This window comes from Peromyscus californicus, unplaced genomic scaffold (genome assembly GCF_007827085.1).
Source record: "Peromyscus californicus insignis strain IS unplaced genomic scaffold, ASM782708v3 Scaffold_4__1_contigs__length_199733344, whole genome shotgun sequence".
Lineage (NCBI taxonomy): Eukaryota > Metazoa > Chordata > Mammalia > Rodentia > Cricetidae > Peromyscus > Peromyscus californicus.
This window is the reverse complement of record NW_026294562.1, coordinates 190,853,392-190,873,908: the sequence shown is the minus strand read 5'-3', so window position 1 is coordinate 190,873,908 and position 20,517 is coordinate 190,853,392. Positions and strand designations below refer to the sequence as shown.

The 20,517-nt window shown below is 37.5% G+C and overlaps 1 pseudogene; it reads left to right on the top strand.

Moving 5' to 3' along the window:
* LOC128094780 (vomeronasal type-2 receptor 116-like) overlaps nucleotides 1–19,766 on the top strand; it is a 45,741-nt pseudogene extending 25,975 nt beyond the window's left edge.
* Nucleotides 19,767–20,517: the final 751 nt, after the last annotated feature.

The window sequence follows — 20,517 nt, the reverse complement described above, 5'->3', positions numbered from 1 at the left end:
GCTTTACATCTAATATCCACTTATGAGTGAGCACATACCATGTTTGTCCTTCTGAGTCTGGGTTACCCCACTCAGTATGATATTTTCTAGTTCCATCCATTTGCCTGCAAACCTCATGATGCCATTGTTCTTTACTGCTAAGTAGTACTCCATTGTGTATATGTACCACATTTTCTTTATCCATTCTTCAGTTGAGGGGCAGCTAGGTTGCTTCCAGATTCTGGCTCTTACAAATAATGCTGATATGAACATCATTGAGCATGTATCCTTATGGTATGGTTGAGTATTCCTTGGGAATATGCCCAAGAGTGGTATAGCTGGGTCTTAAGGAAGATTGAGTCCGAATTTTTGAGAAATTTGCATATTGATTTTCAAAGTATCTGTATAGGTTTGCATGTCCACTCACAGTGGAGGAGTGTGTCTCTTGCTCCACATCCTTTCCAACATGAGCTGTCATCAGTGTTTTTGATCATCGCAATTCTGAAAGGAGGACGATGGTATCTAGTGTTGTTTTGATTTGCAATTCCCTGATGACTAAGGATGCTGAGCAGTTCCTTAAATATCTTTCAGCCATTTGTGATTCTTCTGTTGAGAATTCTCTGTTTAGCTCAGTAGCCCATTTTTAAAATTGGATTGTTCAATATTTTGATATTGAGTTTCTTGAATTCTTTATATATTGTGGATATCAGACTTCTGTCAGATGTGGAGTTGGTGAAGATCTTTTTCCATTCTGTAGGATGTCATTTCTGTCTTATTGACCGTGTCCTTTGCCCTACAAAAGCTTCTCAGTTTCAAGAGGTCTCATTTATTAATTGTTGCTGTCAGTGTCTGTGCTACTGATGTTACATTTAGAAAGTTGTCTAGCGTGCCAATGCATTCAAGATTACTTCCTACTTTCTCTTCTATCATCAAGTTCAGTATAGCTGGATTTATGTTGAGGTATTTGATCCACTTGGATTTGAGTTTTGTGCATGGCAATAATTATGGATCTATTTGCAATCTTCTACATGTTGACATCCAGTTATGCTGGCATCATTTGTTGAAGATGCTTTCTTATTTCCATTGTACAGTTTTGGCTTTTTTTGTCAAAAATCAGGTGTTCATAGGTGTGCACATTAATGTAAGGGTTTTCAATTCCATTCCACTGGTCCATATGTCAGTTTTTATGCCAATACCAAGACGTTTTTATTACTATAGCTCTATAGTAGAGCTTGAGGTCAGGGATGGTGAACATCCAGAGGTTGCTTTATTTTACAGGATTGTTTTAACTATCCTGGGTTTTTTGTTTTTCCATATGAAATTGAGTATTGTTCCTTCCAGGTTTGTGAAGAATTGTGTTGGGATTTTGATGGGGACTGCATTGAATCTGCAGATTGATTTTGGTAAGATTGCCATTTTTACCATGTTTTTCCTACCTATCCATGAGCATGGGAGAGCTTTCCATTTTTGATATCTTCTTCAATTTCTTTCTTCAGAGACTTAAAATTCTTGTCAAACAGGTCCTTCACTTGCTTAGTAAGAGTTACCCAAGGTACTTTATAATACTTGTGTCTATTTTAAAGGGTGATGTTTCTCTGATTTCTTTCTCAGCACAATTATCATTTGTATATAGGAGGTCTACTGATTTTTTTGAGTTAATCCTGTATCCTGCCACATTACTGAAGGTGTTTATCAGCTGTAGGAGTTCCCTGGTAAGATTTTTTGGTCACTTATGTATACTATCATATCATCTGCAAATAGTGAAAGTTTGACTTCTTCATTTCCAATTTGTATCCCCTTGATCTTCTTTTGTTTTCTTATTGTTCTAGCTAGAACTTCAAGTACTATATTAAATAAATATGAGGAGAGTGGACAGCCTTGTCTTGTTCCTGATTTTAGTGGAATTGCTTTGAATTTCTCTCCATTTAATTTGATGTTGGCTGTCGGTTTGCTGAGAATTGCCTTCATTATGTTTAGGTATGTTTTTTTGTATTCTTGTTCTCCCCAGGACCTTTATCATGAAGGGGTGTTGGATTTTGTCAAAGGGTTTTTCAGTATCTAATGAGATCATCATGTGTATTTTTTCTTTCAGTTTGTTTATATGGTGTAGTACATTGACAGATTTTTGTGTGTTGAACCATCCTTGTATCCCTGGAATGAAGCCTACATGGTCATGGTGGATTATTTTTTTGATGTGTTCTTGAATTCAGTCTGCCAATATTTTAATGAGTATTTTTGCATCAATGTTCATGAGGGAAATTGGTGTGCAATGCTCTTGCTTTGTTGCATATTTATGTGTTTTGGGTATCAGGGTAACTGTAGTCTCACAAAAAGAGTTTGGTAACATTCCTTCTATTTCGATTGTGTGGAAAAATTTGAAGAATATTGGCACTAGCTCTTCTTTGAAATTCTGGTAGAATTCTGCACTGAAACTAGCTGGTCCTGGCCTCTTTTTAATTTGGAGACTTTAATGACTGTTTCTATTTCCTTAGGGATTATTGGTCTATTTAAATTGTTTATCTGGTCTTGATTTAACTTTGGTATGAGGTATCTATTCAGAAAATTGTCCATTTCTTTTAGATTTTCCAATTTTGTGGAGTATATGTTTTTCAAGTGACCTGATGATTCTCTGGATTTCTTTGTTGTCTATTGTTATGTCTCCCTTTTCATTTCTGATTTTGTTAATTTGGATGTTCTCTTTCTCTCTGCCTCAATGGGTTTGGATAAGGGCTAATCTATCTTGATTTTCTCATAGAACCAACTCTTTGCTTTGTTGATTCTTTGTATTGTTCTCTTTGTTTCTAGTTTATTGATTTGACCCTCAATGTTATTATTTCCTGGCATTTATTCCTCCTGGGTGAATTTGCTTCTTTTTGTTCTGGAGCTTTCACATGTGTTGTTAAGTTGCTAGTGTGAGATTTCTCCATCTTATTTATGTGGGCATTTAGTGCTATGAATTTTTCTCTTAGCACTTCTTTTGTAGTGTCCCATAAGTTGGGCTATGTTGTACATTCATTTAAGTTGAATTCTAGAGAATCTTTAATTTCTTTCTTTATTTCTTCTTTGTCCCAGTGGTGATTCACTTGGGCATAATTCAGTTTCCATATTATTGTAGACTTTCTGTAATTTTGTTGTTGAAATCTAACTTTAAGTCATGGTGGTCAGATAAAATACAGGTTATTCCAATTTTTAATTATCTGTTGAGATTTTCTTTTTATTTAAGCATGTGGTCAATTGTAGAGAAGTTTCCATAGGGAGCTGAGAAGAAGGTATATTCTTTTTTCTTGGGGTGGAATGTTCTGTAGATATCTATTAAGTCCATTCGAGTCATAACATGTTAGTTCACTCATTTCTCTGTCAAGTATCTGTCTGGCAGACCTGTCCATTGGTGAGAGTAGGATGTTGAACTCTCTCACTACTAGTGTGTAGGATTTGATGTGTGATTTAAGCTTTATTGATGTTTCTTTTTAAAATGTGTGTGCCCTTGTATTTGGAATATAAATGTTCAGATGAACTTCTATGTTAAATAAATAAATTTGGGGCATAAATGAAACTTCATCATGGTGGATTTTTCTTGTGATAAATATGTAATGGCCTTACCGGTCTCTTTTGATTTATTTTAGTTTAAAGTCTATTTTATTAAATATTAGGATACGTACACCAGCTAGCTTCTTAATTCCATTTGGTTGGAAAGTATTTTCCCAGGCTTTTACTCTCAGTTAATGTCTGTCATTGAAATTGAGGTGTGTTTCTTGTATGCAGAATGATGGATCCTGTTTTTGTATCCATTCTGCTAGCCTGTGTCTTTTTATGCCTAAATTGAGTCCATTGATAATAAGGAATATTAATGACCAGTGATTATTAATTCCTGTTATTTTTTGGTGGTGGTATTGTGTGTTTCCCTTTTTTGGTATTTGTTAGTGTGCGATTATCTATTACCTATGTTTTCATGTTTGTATCTAACTTCTTTAGGTTGGATTTTTCCTTCTAGTGCTTTCTGTAGAGATGGATTTGCGAATAGGTATTGTTTAAATTTGGTTTTATTATGGAATATTTTGTTTAATCCGTCTATGGCAATTGAGAGTTTTGATGTGTATAATAGTCTAGGTTGGCATCCATGGTCTCTTAGTGTCTGCATTATGTCTGCCCAGGACCTAGTAGCTTTCAGAGCCCATAGTTAGAAGTTTTCCTGTGTCCCAGCTGGCTGGCAGTTGGAACAAATCTCTCCAACTCACATCCTCCAAGTAATCACAGGCTTATACTAATTATAACCACTTGGCTACCAGCTTAGGCTTATTACTTACTAACTCTTACATTTAAATTAACCCATAAAAATTGTTATTTATGTTTAGCCAAGTGGCTTGGTACCTTTTCTCAGTTCTGCCTTGACATCTTGCTTCCTCTGTGTCTGGCTGGTGACTCCTGACTCTGACCTTCCTCTTCCCAGAATTGTTTTAGTCTTCTCTCCCTGCCTATACTTTCTGCCTGGCTACTGGCCAATCAGCATTTTATTAAACCAATGTGCAAGAACTTTATCCCACTGCATTGCCCCTTTTCTGATTAATTTAAAAGGAAGGTTTAACTTTGACATAATAAAATTACATATGATAGAATAGTTACCAAGCAAGAATTACAGTTACAAGATCTAGCTTATTTGTATTTGGCAAAATCAGTGAAAATATTCCATTAACTATCCTATTTTGGTGAATCCAAAATGTACCTGATTCACTTTCTATCCTAACTTACATTACCAACAGAAAACTATCTTATAATGTCTTTCAAATTTTTACATTTTATAACTCCTTAGTGAGTTTCTTTCCTGAAATTTCTTAACAATGAAAATTAAAACTATAACTATCTAATCTTCAATTCCCTCAGAGACGCAAGTAGAAAATAATATTACCTAGTTAAACAGGAAGTGCAAACAAGAGACTTCTCAAAAAATATGAGTTGGCAGAAACAGCCAGCTGCTTGGAGAGTCACCCGAGGTTTCTCTGCAACATTGGGGCATCATCTTCAGCCTACAGGCTTAGCATATCTGACAGACTCATTTATGAAGTAGGATGTACACAAGGCCTACAGCTCGACCTCACATTTGGTGCAGGTATTCCATGTACCAAATAAACCTGAATTCCATCAGTGTCCTGTTATGATTCCGGATTTTAAATTCTGGAAATTGCTGGTGTTTTTGGAATTTGGCTGCCCATTCTTCTCAGCTTGTGGGTGGCTTCATCTTGGCATCCCATTCTTCTCAGCTTGTGGGTGGTTTCAGCTCCTTTATTAAATACCAGTCTACCATTGAGAGGTTAGACTCCCTCAGCCTAGTTATTCTTTCAAGAGTAAATGTTTCAGGTACTGTTCCACTGCACACCAGAAGCCATCATTGCCTGTTCAGCTGCCTTCGAAGAAAGGGGTACTGTACCTTTTCCAGATTGCAAAGCCACTTCAGCGATGGTGTCATATTGTCCTGGCCTCAGAAGACACCTGTTGCCAAAGCTGCAACCATACAGGATCAGTAGTCCTTTGTTTTGTGTCCTGTTGGTCAATTTTGGACAGCATACTGTTAGTAGTCAATGTGCTGGCACTTCCTTGCCCAGTATCTAAATTTTGCCACAGTGAAAGTTAACTCCATTTGCAGTTTCTTTAATGCTCATATCTTCTCTGAAGTAGATTGCTGCTGCCAGGAGCTGACATGCCTCATAGTCATAAAAACAAAAAAAAATCTATGTTATTAAAACATTTTAAATGGCATATTCTGTAGATCTCTGAAGGGTTTTTAAGATGACCTGCCAATCTGAAATATATCTCTGCTTAACCTTGAAAACATATCTATTATGACTACAAGTTTGATTGTAATGTCTAACTTCTAACTTTCATTTCTTTATATCCTAATAGATGGTAATAATAACATTCAAGGATTAACAGATTATATTACATTGTTAAATGAACTGTATAGGTACAACATCATGAACAAGATTAGAAATATACATACAGCGTTTTCTAACAATATCAATCTCAAATTTTATCAATATACATAATCTGTATACAATATACAAAAATCCAAGGCAATGTAAACTACTTAAAACTAGTTGTTATTTTCAAAAAAATAATTCAATAATCTAACTTTTCATCTCTATCATATCTATATCCTCTCTTTTTTCTTTTCAGAGTAGATTCAATAATCCACATCTTATCTACAGCCTCTTTTTTTTCAAACAAGAACCTTAAATATAATCTCCTTTTGTTTAGACTCTTTTCCTGACCATTAATAATAACAACTTGTAACCAACCATCCTAAACAATGACAATTATCCCAAATCTGAAACCCACTGAAAGACCAAAAACCACTTACCCCTCCTCTTGGGAATGTGGGTATCATGTTCTGAAAGTTGCTTCCTGCTGTTGGTGGGAGGAGCCATCTTTAGGGGATCCTGAAAAGAAAAATTTGGGGTTAGTTGTCAAGTCCTGAGAGAGGTAGCTGTGCTTCACACAACAGGTGAAGAACGCTCTTATGTACAGACAGCCAAGATCCTAGGATGCTGCTGTCAGCCCAGCAGTGCCACCGTTCTGACTCCTTATGCTGACTCCTTGGTCGCCTCTCAGCCAGAGCAGTCAAAAAGCTGCCTGGGACCAGGCAACCACTTTTGCAACCTCTGCTTTTGCTGCCTATCCTCAGCACAGCCCCATTGTCATCGACCAGCACAAGGGGCCACGGTTTGCTTGGGCATGAGACACAGTCACCTTGCATCATGGCTCAGGAGGCACAACAGCAGGCCTGGGCTGCACCAAGGGCAGGGGCGTTCATGCTCTGCTCTAGTGCCAGATGTAGTTGGAAGTTTTCCTGTGTCCCAGCTGACCGGCAGTTGGAACAAATCTCTCCAACTCACATCCTCCAAGTAATAACAGGCTTATACTAATTGTAAACACTTGGCTACCAGCTTAGGCTTATTACTGACTAGCTCTTACACTTAAATTAACCCATAATTCTTATTTATGTTTAACCACATGGATTGGTACCTTTTCTCAGTTCTGCCTTGACATCTTTCTTCCTCTGTGTCTGGTTGGTGACTCCTGACTCTGCGCTTCCTCTTCACAGAGTTCTTTTAGTCTTCTTTCCCTGCTTATACTTCCTGTCTGGCTACTAGCCAATCAGAGCCTGGTGGGGGATGGTGGTAGTTTGGCCTGCCTGCAGGAGACCTGCCAACTGGCCTGAAACTGGGGTTGCAATGGTGGTGGTGTTGGGGACACAGGGTTATGCCCCTGGGTCCAAAGCCTAGAAGTTGGGGTGATGGGCTATGAGAACAAAGACTTATCTCTTAGTCCAATTGGTGCTGGTGGACTCTGTCTTAGGGAGCAGCTGTACTCTTAGAGGGTTATGAGGGCTTGTAGTTTACAGGATCTGATGGGGGATGGTGGTAGTCCATCCTGTCTCCAAGAGATTTGCCTACTGGCCTGAAACTGGGGCTGCAATGGGTGGTGATGTGGGGTGCAGTGTTGTGCCCCTAGGCTCAAAGCCTACAGGCTTGGCTATGAGGACAAAGACTTAACTCTTAGTCTAATTGGTGCTGGCAGACTGTCTCAGGGCTACAAAGTATTTTTAAGGGTGGGCCCAAAGCTCAGTAGTAGATAGGGAAAAATAAAAGCTCAATGGTGTTTTTTGGAGGTTAATTTTTTTCAACCTTATATGTCTTTTGCAAACATATTATAGTTTCTGACTTTTTTATAGTTATTCAGCTTTATTAGACCAGGAGCTGTTTTAGACATGCAAAGTAACACAGATTCACAAAGTTAAATAACTGCAATATAAACAAAAGTAAAATACCTTAAAATAACATTCTACAACATTTCCCCATTTTTCTCTAAATAAAACAAAAGGTTTTAACTCTAACACAGTATAACTACATACAACAAAAATTTATCAAGTAAGAATTACATTTACAATATTCAGTCCATTTACATTTAGCAAATTCAGAGAAAGCACTCCACCATCCATCCATCTTAGTGAATCCAAAGATTTATATATAATCTACTTTCTTTCATAACTAAGGAAAATTGCAACTATAACTATCTAGTCTTCAACTCCATCATAGACCCCAGAAAGACATAATATTATTCAAGTAAACAAAAGTGCATTGCAAACAACTTCCAAAAACTCTAGACATGACAGAGACATCTTACTGCCTGGACATTCACCCAGAGTTCCTCTGCAACGTTGGGGCATCCATCTTCAGCCTACATCCTAGAGGCTAGAGTATCAGTTATACTTTTCAGTGAAGCAGGAAATTTGAAGGCCTGAGTTTCTGACATTTTGTTTTTATGGTTTTCTGTGCATTAAAACATGTGTGTGCCTCTGCCTCCCTAGGTGTTCTTTTTTCTTTAGCGCTTATTCTTCTCTTTGTTTGTTTTGGCTGATACTGTCTTGTTTATTTTTATTTTTACTTATTATTATTTTTAGATGCCTGCTTGTTTTCTAATGAGAGAAAAAAGGGTGTGGATTTGTGTGGGAGAGGATGTGGGGAGACCTGGGAGGAGTTATTGTGCGGGGACAGTAAATAGAATATACTGTATGAAAAAAATCTATTTTCAGTACTAGAAAAAGAAACAATACTCCTATTCTAATTCTAGCAAATGCTGGGAAGATACTTAAACATGGATTTTTGGAAACAGAATATTACAAACTGTAAACCCATTGCCCTAAACTTACACACATATCATGTGTTGTGTGGTGTGAGTCTTCATCCTAAACGTTGTTCTACTGTCTCTGCAGGTTTAAGTTGAGGAACTACCAATGTATTTTGGCCATGATGTTTGCCATTGAGGAGATCAACAGCAATCCCTATTTTTTTACCAAACACATCCCTGGGATTCATTGTCCAGAATGTCCCTGAGGGTCAAAGATACACTCTGCTCAATCGTTTTGGTATATTTTCAGGATCTGATAATGCCATCACTAACTACAGATGTGCAAGAGAGGGCATGTCAGCTGCTGTACTTATGGGACTATCATGGGCAATATCAGAATACATAGGGACACTGCTGGATCTTTACAAATATCCACAGGTGAGAGAGGGTGATGGGATAGGACATGATGTCAGCTCTACTTGGTGACATTTTGGGCGGCTGTGGGGAAAAACAATTAAACTTAAATCACTCTGAATGGGTAGGGAAATGATGCTGACAGATGGTGATGCATGTATATTTCTCTCGCTTAGAATGGAGAGAAGGGAAAGGGTGGAGTAGTGACAGCATACTATTGAACCTCTGAATATTTTCTGTATATTTTGGAAAACCCATAGGAAGGCAAGTTTGACCTTCAATGCAGCATTGCCCTACAGACTTCAAACCATTGCTGTAGAATTGAGTTGAATTTTATGATAATGTTCTTCTTTCTGATTATTTCTGTCTACAGCTTACTTTTGGGCCTTTTGATACTACCCCCAGTGAACAAAGAAAGTTTTCTTTCCTGTACCAGGTGGCCCCCAAGGACACATCTCTGAAACTTGGCATTATGTCTTTCATGCTTCATTTCCACTGGAACTGGGTTGGGCTGTTCATCATAGATGATGACAAAGGTGCCCAGATTCTGTCAGATTTGCGAAGTGAGATGGAGAAAAATGGAGTCTGCATAGCATTTGTGGAAATGATCCTAGCCATCAGAGGTTCATTTATGACCACATCCTGGAAAAATCAGGTGCAGATCCTGGAATCATCAGCAAATGTGATTATTATTTATGGGGACACTGATTCCTTATTAAGCTTAATAGTAAATGTTAAGCAGAAGTTACTCACATGGAATGTTTGGGTCCTGAACTCATACTGGGATCACTCCAAATTTGATAACTATTTACTGTTAGATTCATTGCATGGGGCCCTTATTTTTTCACACCATAAGGAGGAGATCATTAATTTTACAGATTTTATCCAGACAGCCAATCCTTACAAGTACCCACAAGACACTTATTTTCATGTATTGTGGCACTCATTCTTCAATTGCTCATTTTTGAGGAAAGATTGTAAAATTGTGGATAACTGTCTTCCCAATGCCTCCTTGGGATTCTTGCCAGGGGCCATATTTGACATGACCATGAGTGAAGAGAGTTACAATGTGTACAATGCAGTGTATGCTGTGGCCCACAGTCTGCATGAAATGATGTTCAATCAAGTACAATTTCAATCTCATGGAAAAGGAAAAGAGATGGAATTCTTCCCCTGGCAGGTAATGGTGCTCTTGTGTATTATAACATCAGCAACACCACACACTAAGAGTTATAAATGTAATCAAACTAGACAGTATGTATTTTAGATTATTTTGTGAGAAATCTACAAGAGAGACTGTTCAATGAGGAGACTGTTTTAAGACCTTATGTAGTTGTATTGCAAAGGGTCATACAATATTTCCAGGGTAAAATTTTCAACATAAAAATTCCATTTAGGCCGGGCGGTGGTGGCGCACGCCTTTAATCCCAGCACTCGGGAGGCAGAGCCAGGCGGATCTCTGTGAGTTCAAGGCCAGCCTGGGCTACCAAGTGAGTTCCAGGAAAGGCGCAAAGCTACACAGAGAAACCCTGTCTCGAAAAACCAAAAAAAAAAAAAAAGTCCATTTATCCCAGAGATTTCACACAACAGAAAAGTCAGAGACAGAGATGGTCACAATGGGTGTGAAAACTTCTAAAATGCTTGTGTTATGTAAATTATCACTCATAAAATCATATATTTTACATAGTGAAACTCTAACTATTTTCAAAACTTAGTTGGGTATGACTGTATTTTCAACAAAGGGGAAAGTTTTCTCTATGCACACTCTGAGTGCTTGGTTCTAAGTTTTCTAATGGAACTGATTTGAATGTTTTAGAAGCATAATGATGCTTCCATTATCCTAGGGTATCATTTGTGAATATGATAAGATAAAAAGGTCAATTTTTGAATCTACTTTTAAAATGGAACTACTTGTTTTAAATAAGATAAGTAATGAAATTTTTTGTCTGAATCTGTCAAATGTTAATGGACTAGACATTGTTAATGTAATTTTTGACTGTATATATTGTATACACTTATTGGATAGCTTTTCTGGTATTAGTTACAAGCTTTTTTTAAATTTTAGACAAAGTAAGGGGAAATGTGGTGGTATTGTGTTCCCCAAAACATTGTGCACCCTAATAAACTTATCTGGGGTCAGAGACAGAACATCCATTAGATACAAAGGCTAGAAAATGGTGGCATTCACACCTTTAATCCTAGCATTCCGGAGGCAGAAATACCTCTGGATCTCTATAAATTCAAGGCCACACTGGAAATAGAGAGACATGTGACACATGCCTTTAATCCCAGAAAGTGAGCCTTTAATCCCAGGGAGTGATGGTAGAAAGGAAAGATATATAAGGCATGAACCAGAAACTAGAAGCATTTGGCCGGTTAAGCTTTTAGTTTTTGGAGCAGCAGTTCAGCTGAGATTCATTCTGGATAAGGGCTCAGAGGCTTCCAGTCTGAGGAAACAGGATCAGCTGAGAAGATGGCCAGGTGAGGTTAGCTGTGGCTTGTTCTGTCTCTCTGATCTTCCTGCATTCACCCCAATGCCTGGCTCCATGTTTGTTTTTATTAATAAAGTCTCTTTAAGATTCATGCTACACATTTGTTTGATGTGATTGGTACCTATATTAAAGGTGCTTTTCACAACAGGGATTCAAATCAATAAAAGATGTTTCCTGATTCTGAATCTGTTGTACTCCTCTGGAGATTATGTAAGATAACAGCATGCATCTCTTTTAGCTTCACCCTTTCTTAAGGAAAACACAATTCATCAGTCATGCTGGAGATCATGTGATTCTGCATCAGAAAAGGCAATCACATGTAGAATATGACATTCTCAATTTTTGGATTTTCCAAAAGGTCTGGGGATAAAAGGAAAAGTAGGAACATTTTCTCCAAATGCTCCAGAGGGCCAGAAATTGTCCTTATCTTCTCACATGATACAGTGGGCCACAGGGTTAACAGAGGTGGGTTTCATCCTCCTTCAGTATTTTGTCCTGTATGAAAATTTCAAAAAACATATTTCTGCGTGTCATGACACTTCACTGCTCACAAAAAGCCCATTTATAGACATATAATGGCCACCAATAAAAGGAATTGTTTTCATACCTAATTTTGCTGGATGAATTTTCCAATCTGCTCATTTATTTAATGACATATATATTTATTTTATGTTGTCATTAAATTTATATTGTATCTGTTTTATGATTATTTCGATCTTTGTCATAAGTCACTTCACATATTTATTTTGATCCCATCTTGAAAGATTTCAGTCAGTGATCAGTTGGTCTTTTGCTGTTTGACCCCTGTCAATTAGAAGAACATGAGTAGAATGTGTGGATGTATTAGTTGTTGATTTGGCTGTTACAAAAAAAACCTACCTAATGAAAAATATAGGATCATTTTTCTTGGCTCACAGTTTGAGGGTATATTCAATCACTTCAGGAAGCCATGTTTTTAGCAGGTAGAAGTATCTATTCACTTTGCATCAACAGACAGGATGCAGAGATAGCTGAATGGTACTCTTATCGTCCTTTCCTCCTTTTCATTCATTCAGGGACCAGGGCCAATAACTTGGGGCTACCTATTTTAGAGAGGATTTTCAACCACAAGTAACATAATCTAGAAAACCTTTTGCAATAATCCTCATTTATTGGTTTCCATAGTGGTTCTAAGACCTATGAAGTTGACAAGATGAACCATTACTATGGAAGAAAAATGTATATGCCTTTGTATCCAGGAGTCAAGAGACAGTAGATTTTTGGTTCTCACCAAGACATGCTACCAACGACCTAAATTTTTACCTCTACATTTTGCCTCATTATCTTTCAACAATTTTCCAGCAAAGTTGTGTTATTAAGTTCAAGTGCTGACCACATGGACCTTTGAATGACTCATTCTACTAGTAGAAACAATTCAACTATCTGCATTTAGAGACAATGAAAACAAATTAACAATTCCATATTTGAAAACACTCTACCTATTACACATTCCATAAAAACCTGAATATTTGCTACCACTTGTTTTATTATTCTCAGATTCCTCAGTCTGTATGCAGTGAAAGCTGTGATCCTGGATTCAGAAAAACTCACCAGGAGGGCAGAACGGCTTGTTGCTTTTACTGTACCTCTTACCCAGAGAATGAAATTTCCAATGAGACAGGTAAATACCAATCATGCAGAAAACATTCACAGCTGTCCACATCTGCAATATCTAAGCAAATGGAAAACATCTGTAAGTGAACTGTAGTCAATTCACTTCAGTAAGGCAATCCTCTTTCTTCCAGCTCTTAGTAAACCATGGTGTACAGGTGATTTTTCCCACTGAAATAACACACCCTTGACATTGAAATTTATACTGTTTTTTGTTCTTGAACCCTTGTGAACATGACTGCCTACAGAAAACTACTCTTACAGCACCACAGTATTATGTTTCATTTCACCATCAGCTTGTCTTGGTGTCTTTTCTATTGATATGAAAAGGCACCATGGCCAAGCAACTTATAAAAGAAGGACTTATATTTTTAGATGGTTACAGTCCATGAAGGCAGAGCATAGCCATATTTGGAGGTCTGAATGAAAGGCTCACCATAGACTCATATATTTGAATACTAGGTCTGCAATTGAAGGACGATTTGGGAAGGATTAGGAGGTATGGCCTTTTTGAAGGAGAGCTGTCACTGAGGATGGGCTTGGCAGTTTCAAAAGACCACTTCATTCCCAGTTAACAATATCTACTTATCTATCTATCTTTCTATCTATCTATCTATCTATCTATCTATCTATCTATCTATCTACCATCTATCTATGTATGTCTGCATAATTGACTTGATTGACAGTGTGACAACAAGAACAGTAGAGAACCCATATACTGATCCACAAGGAGAAGGCAGTAAAGACACACTGTGAGTGGCATGATCCTTAAAGCCCTTCCCCAGCAACATGTCTCTTCTACCAGGGGAAACCTCCTAATCCTTCCCAAATAGTTCCAGCAACTGGGCAGAAAGCCTGGCAATTTATGATATATGAGAGGCATTCTTGTTAAAATCACCACATTTTACTCCCAACACCTTTGTTCTTCTGAGCATATAATTTAAAAATTTCATTTAATCTAAATTCCAAAGTCCCCATAGTCATTCACTATCTCAATACCATTTAAAATATTGCCTTACTGAAACTCAAGGCATTCTCTTAATTGTTACTCCCTGCAAAATCAAAAGACAAATTACATACTTCTTCCAAAGCACAGAATAAATATTAGGATTACAAAATGGAGAAATCGAGGCATAATGAGGATATAATGGACAAAAGCAAGACCAAAACACAGCAGGGAATAATTCTAGGCCTATAGCTCCATGTTTGTTGTGAAGGGCCTGGATGACCTTTCCATTCCAGCTTTACTGCCTTTCAGCGTATTCCTCTATTGTGGGCTGGTTCCACTCTCTATCTAACCCTCTTCTTGGTAGATATCTCCTGGTGCTGACATATCTGAAACTTGGTTTCTCCAAAATGAACCAATCTTAACTTTCACAGCTTCAAACAATGGACCTTCATGCACTATATATGTGTGGACTCTTCAGCCACATGTCTGGCCTAAGCAGCCTTTAAATGTTGAGGAAGATTCTGTAACCCCCTTACTTCATGTAACTTTCATGAGTCTACAGCTGCTACCTTATGGACAACACTGTCAGTTTCACCTGTTTCTGTGGGATGGGGTCTCGCATTTTTGAATAATGTTTGAAGCAGCGTTCCTTTGTTCTTGCTTTTTTAGGAGAAGAAAATTCCTCAGGTCTTTTCTTCTCAAAATTTGGAAGTTTAGCTAGGTGGCGTGTTGCCCTAAACATACTCCTCCTTTCATTAGAACGTGGATCTGGCCTCTCCTTAATCCTTTATCTTTCAGCACAAACCTCAGTACCAGTATTGCTTTGCTTGTTTCTCTTTTTCCTATTCTAATCACACATTCTGGCTTTTGTTGTTCATCTTTTTGTTTGTTTGTGGGCTTTTTTGCACCATTCAATGGTTTTTCATTGTAGACCTGCATAAGCCTGATCACTAACCACCCACATGAGAACATCAACTCTATGTTGTTTTGAAATGCCCTCCATCAATTAAACAATCCCACTATTTTTTATTTAGCCCCAGTCATATTTTTAGGATAAGGTCACAGAAATGCTCTCAAACTCAGTTGCAAATATTGTTCCTCTCTGAAATCTTTCAACCTGGACTTCCATATTCTGAACTGTCCTATGTACTATTGTCTTCCAAGCTCCTACTAGGATGTTTTATTAAGGTCTACTTATAGTGTTCAACTGATTTTCTATTCCAAAGTCCCCAATTCTTCCACATTTGTCCAAACAAACAACATGATCAGATAATCATGGCCATAGACCACTCACTGCTACCAACTTTGATATCAGTTTATTGTCTATTTTTTGTGACAAGAAACAATGACCAATAGAACTTATAAAATGAAGCATTGAACTTGGAGCTTTTGGTTTCAGAGAGTTCAAGTCTGTGATGGGAGAGCAGAGTTATGCCAGCCAGGAAAGATGAGAAAGCACATCTTCCTTTACAAGAACAAGGCACTGAGAGCACAGGAATGGCTCTAGTTCTTTTGAATCTCAGAGTCCTCACCTGGTGACATACATCCCCACAAGGCCACACCTCCCAATACTTCCCAAAATGTTATACCAAGTGGGAACCAAGTATTCGAACAGATGAACCTGTGGGGGCCATTTTCATTAAAGACCACCACAGAGTTGAACACACTCCAAATAAATATTAACTCTTCATAGTGTTCACAATAAGGACCCATTTGTGGTTTTTGCTTTTACATCTCCAAATTAATCATGACCAGAATGGTTCTGAAAATATAGTAGGTCAGATGGTTATATTTTATTTCATAGATAGATAGATAGATAGATATAAAATAAAATCTAAATGCCTTGCATGTGAGTGTAATTGTGTCATTATGTGGAATAAGAAGAGAAATCATACACAGATTTATCTTGCTAATATTTTTATGAGTAATTATATTTTTTATTCCTGGAATATTTTAATTGAATAATTACTACTTAGAAAATATGTGTGGACTTACATTTTTTATTTCTATAATACGGAGTTTTTAAATGTTTTTTTAATAATTGGAATTCTTTCACACTATATATGTACACAAATCTAGTTCTTTTAGCAAATATATTGAGGTTGACAAGATGGAGCACCTCATCATTACCTTGAATGCGTAAGACTTATACACACTGGACATATATGAGATTCATGTGCTTGTTCCATTTGCCTAAAGGACGAGTACTTCACCCACCACAGGCAAATTCCGTAGGGCTACATGTTAATAACTAGACATTAAAGGAAAATGAAGGCCAAGGATGAGAATAACGCACAAATATTAGACAGTTGAAAATTCAATAGCTACTCTCTCAAATACTGTAGGGCAATCCAAATCTATTCCATAAAGGAACATGTTTAGTACTGTATAAAGTAATTTGTATAGCTTGCATATTAGATAACTTTCTTTAAAAAGAGATGGAGTTCTGCATATGAAGCTTTTATTATGACCTAGGTCATTAAGAGCAATATCAATATTCTGAATACAGAAGACAAGGAGTAACAGTGGAGGAGAGAGACATGAAAGTACAGTGTAAAAGTATAACTTCAGAAGCTAATGATGTGGGCTTGAGAGATGGCTCCAATGTTCAGAGCACTGGCTACTCTTCCAGGAATCCAGGTTCAGATTCCAGGACACACATGGTGGCTCACAGTCTTCTGCAACTCCAATTATGCTCTATACTGGTCACTTCAGGGCCAGGATGCTCATGGTTTCTAGACCTGTAGAAAACACACACACATGAATTAAAAATAGATTTATTTATTTTCAAATAAGTGAAATGAGCATAGGTATTTAAACTGAAGAAATGGAAGAAAAACAAATATATTGACAAAGAGATTTAATGCTACTAAAATTGAATTAATACTTTAATTCATTAACAATATCAACAAAAGTAAAAATAAAGTCTACACTACAGGACTGAGGCACATAAGAACCCACATGTACTGTGGCAGCATGCACAGGGCCTGCCCAGGCTAAATCAGGATGGGATCAAAGCATGCAGCTGAAGAGGTGGACGTGAACTGCCACTCCTTACCAAGAACATTTCTGCAATTGATGCCCACTTGTAAAGGAATACTAAGTTTTCCCAATGAACTATCACTGGTTATAGTAATAACCCTTAAGGATAGGACTGTTGCCCAGGGGTAGATGGCGAGCACAAAATGACCTCAGATGTATCTTTGTCTCATTTGCTTTCTTTGGCTTCAGTTTTGTTTGTTTTCTTTTTATTGGTCTTTTCCTTTATAGTTTATTTTGCTTCATGTTTTATAGTTTGAGTGTGTGTGTGTGTGTGTGTGTGTGTGTGTGTGTGTGTGTGTGTGAGAGAGAGAGAGAGAGAGAGAGAGAGAGAGAGAGAGAGAGAGAGAGAGAGAGAGAGAGAGAGAGGAAGAGACAGAGAGAGAGAGGAAGAGACAGAGAAAGAGACACAGAGAGAGATCTTAACTGTTTGGCTTGTTTTTTTGGAGATTTGTTTCCATTTTAAAGAGGAAGAAAGTGTGGACTTGTGAGTTCATGGAGGTCAGGAGGATCTGGGAGAAATAGAGAAGGGGAAAATCAAGATCAGAATGTATTATTTAGGGAATATGAATTGAATGTGATGATATAAAGACAGTTAAATATATATTGAAAACAAAATGATATATAGAAATATTTAATGAAAATATGAGAGAAAAATCCATAGCATGCATGATAATCTAAAAAAATTGATAGGATATCAGGAACAAAGTGTTCAAATATTTTTCCATAGATAGTTTAGAACATATGAGCAATTCTTATTTATTTATTTCATAATAGTGTTGTGCAGAATTATGAGAACAATGTCACTAGTGAAGTGTTTCAATGTTTTAATAAGTTAAAAATACTAATTCACTCAGGATGCTTCAAAGAATGAGGAAATAGAGAACACCGTGTACTTTAGTATGGTGATATTTTATTTGTACTGAAATGTGATTTTATTTGTATGTTAATAAATAAAGTTGCCTGGGGGTTCAGAGCTAATAGCAAGCCATAGCAGAAGTCTGGCAGTGGTAGCACATGCTTTATGCCTTAATCCTGATCACATGACAGGCAGATCTCTGTGTGTTCAAGGATACCACCAGCATGGAAACACATGCCTTTATCAATACAAAGGACAAACACACAGGAAGTAGGTCTATTGTGGAGGGAAGGACAGGAGCAGCAGTGAAGGGTAAAGTTTTTAGCCCTTACCTATTACTCTGACCTCTTGAGCTTTCATCTCTGCATTGGCTCTGTGTTTCTTATTTAACAAGATGGTTACATCTACACTTTAGGAATGTGGGTATATTTGGGATGCATATAAAAGAATACCATTGTAAGATAAGGATGTCAAAGTACATTCTTTCTATTACACTGAATTCCCATGTCCTCTTAAGAATGGAGATGTATTGATGAAGAGGCAATGTCAGAGCCAAATTAGGTTCATGCAATGTATATCAAAGCTCTAATGATTGTAAAACAGATACAACAGTGTCATTAAAGGTGAGGATACCATATGAGTAACAACAAATAAAGCACTGGGCTGTTTAATTTCTGTCAGCATGAAGCAGAAGGCAAATTGAGTTTAATCCCTCTGTATTTGTATCTGAAACAAAGCAAGATGGTTCAGATAATATTTCAATATTCTGGAGCAGGGAACTTAGAATAAAAGGGGAAACCTGAGTATGTACTCATAATTACATGCATGTCTGCCAGATATGGACCAGTATGTGAAGTGTCCAGAAACTCACTATGCAAATACAAAGAAGAGCTACTGCCTACAGAAAAGTGTGACATTTCTGGCCTATGATGACCCTTTAGGGAAGACACTCACCTTCATGTCCCTGGGCTTCTCGTCACTCACAGTTGTTGTTCTTGGGGTGTTTCTGAAGTACAGAGACACTCCCAATGTCAAGGCCAATAACCAGGATCTCAGTTACACCCTGCTCATCACTCTGACCCTCTGTTTTCTCTGTCCCTTGCTTTACACTGGCCATCCTAGCAGAGTCACCTGTATCCTGCAGCAGAACACATTTGGACTTCTGTTCACTGTGGCTCTTTCCACTGTGCTGGCCAAAACTCTCACTGTACTTATAGCCTTCAAGATCACTGCTCCAGGGAGAATGAGGAGGTGGCTACTGATAGCAAGGGTCCCTAATTTCATCATTCCCATCTGCACCCTGCTGCAAGTTGTTCTCTCTGGAATCTGGCTGGCAACCTCTCCTCCATTTATTGTCAAAGATGTTCTTTCAGAACATGGGCACATCATCATCATTTGCAACAAAGGCTCAGCTATTGCCTTCTACTGCATCCTGGGATACCTGGGAACACTGGCTCTGGGGAGTTACCTTATGGCATTTTTGTCCAGGAATCTGCCTAACACATTCAATGAAGCCAAGTTCCTGGCTTTCAGCATGCTGGTGTTCTGTAGTGTCTGGGTCAGCTTCCTCCCTGTCTACCACAGCACCAAGGGAAAGGTCACGGTGGCTATGGAAATCCTCTCTATCTTGGCTTCTAATGCATCACTCTTAGGCATCATTTTTGCCTCCAAGTGCTACATCATACTATTAAGACCAGAAAGGAACTCACTTCATCACATTAGGGAGAAAACATATACTATGAAGAAAAACCTTAAAACCTAGCTCCCATGTGTCTTAAAGAGCTTTGAAGCATGATTGTTCTTCACTATCTGAACACTCACATATAAAGTTATAATTTGGTATTTGATCCTGTAGGATGTTATTTCTTTAGGTGATCATATTAGGCTACATTAATTCTGTATCCATCTTTTTGTCAGGTTGAAAAAAAGCTGCATGTTGAGTCCTCCTCTTGCACTCACTATTGCTTTTCTGTTTTGGTTTTGTTTGCTAATGAAATCTAAACTTGTGAATTCTTCCACTTGGATCATTCACATATTTTATTAATTTGACAACAGAATTCAAAAAATATTTTCTCTATCAACTGTGGGTGATCACAAATATATTCAAGTCATGTATGTAAATATTCTTCAACATTTTGTATTTGACATTCAATACAGCAAATTTGTGTCAATATAATGTTTTGTTTCTGAAGCTCTTAAGACACTTCACCAATTTATCGTGCTTTCTTATGGTATATGATTATATTCCAAAGAAATCCAAATTCTTTACATGCTATGTAACCTTTCATGATTATACTATACCTACTATACCAGATTACTACATACTAACTTAGGGCCTCAGTTTATAATCCAACTACAAACATCAACCAGAAGAGCCAATTTGCAGTCAGTGCATGGAGGCACTCTTTGAATTATGGTGATGTATATAAAATGTGCAGCTATAACTACTCCCACTTTGTTTTCATTTCTTGTTTTGACTCTAAATATCTAAGCAGCCTTTATCTCCTCACTTC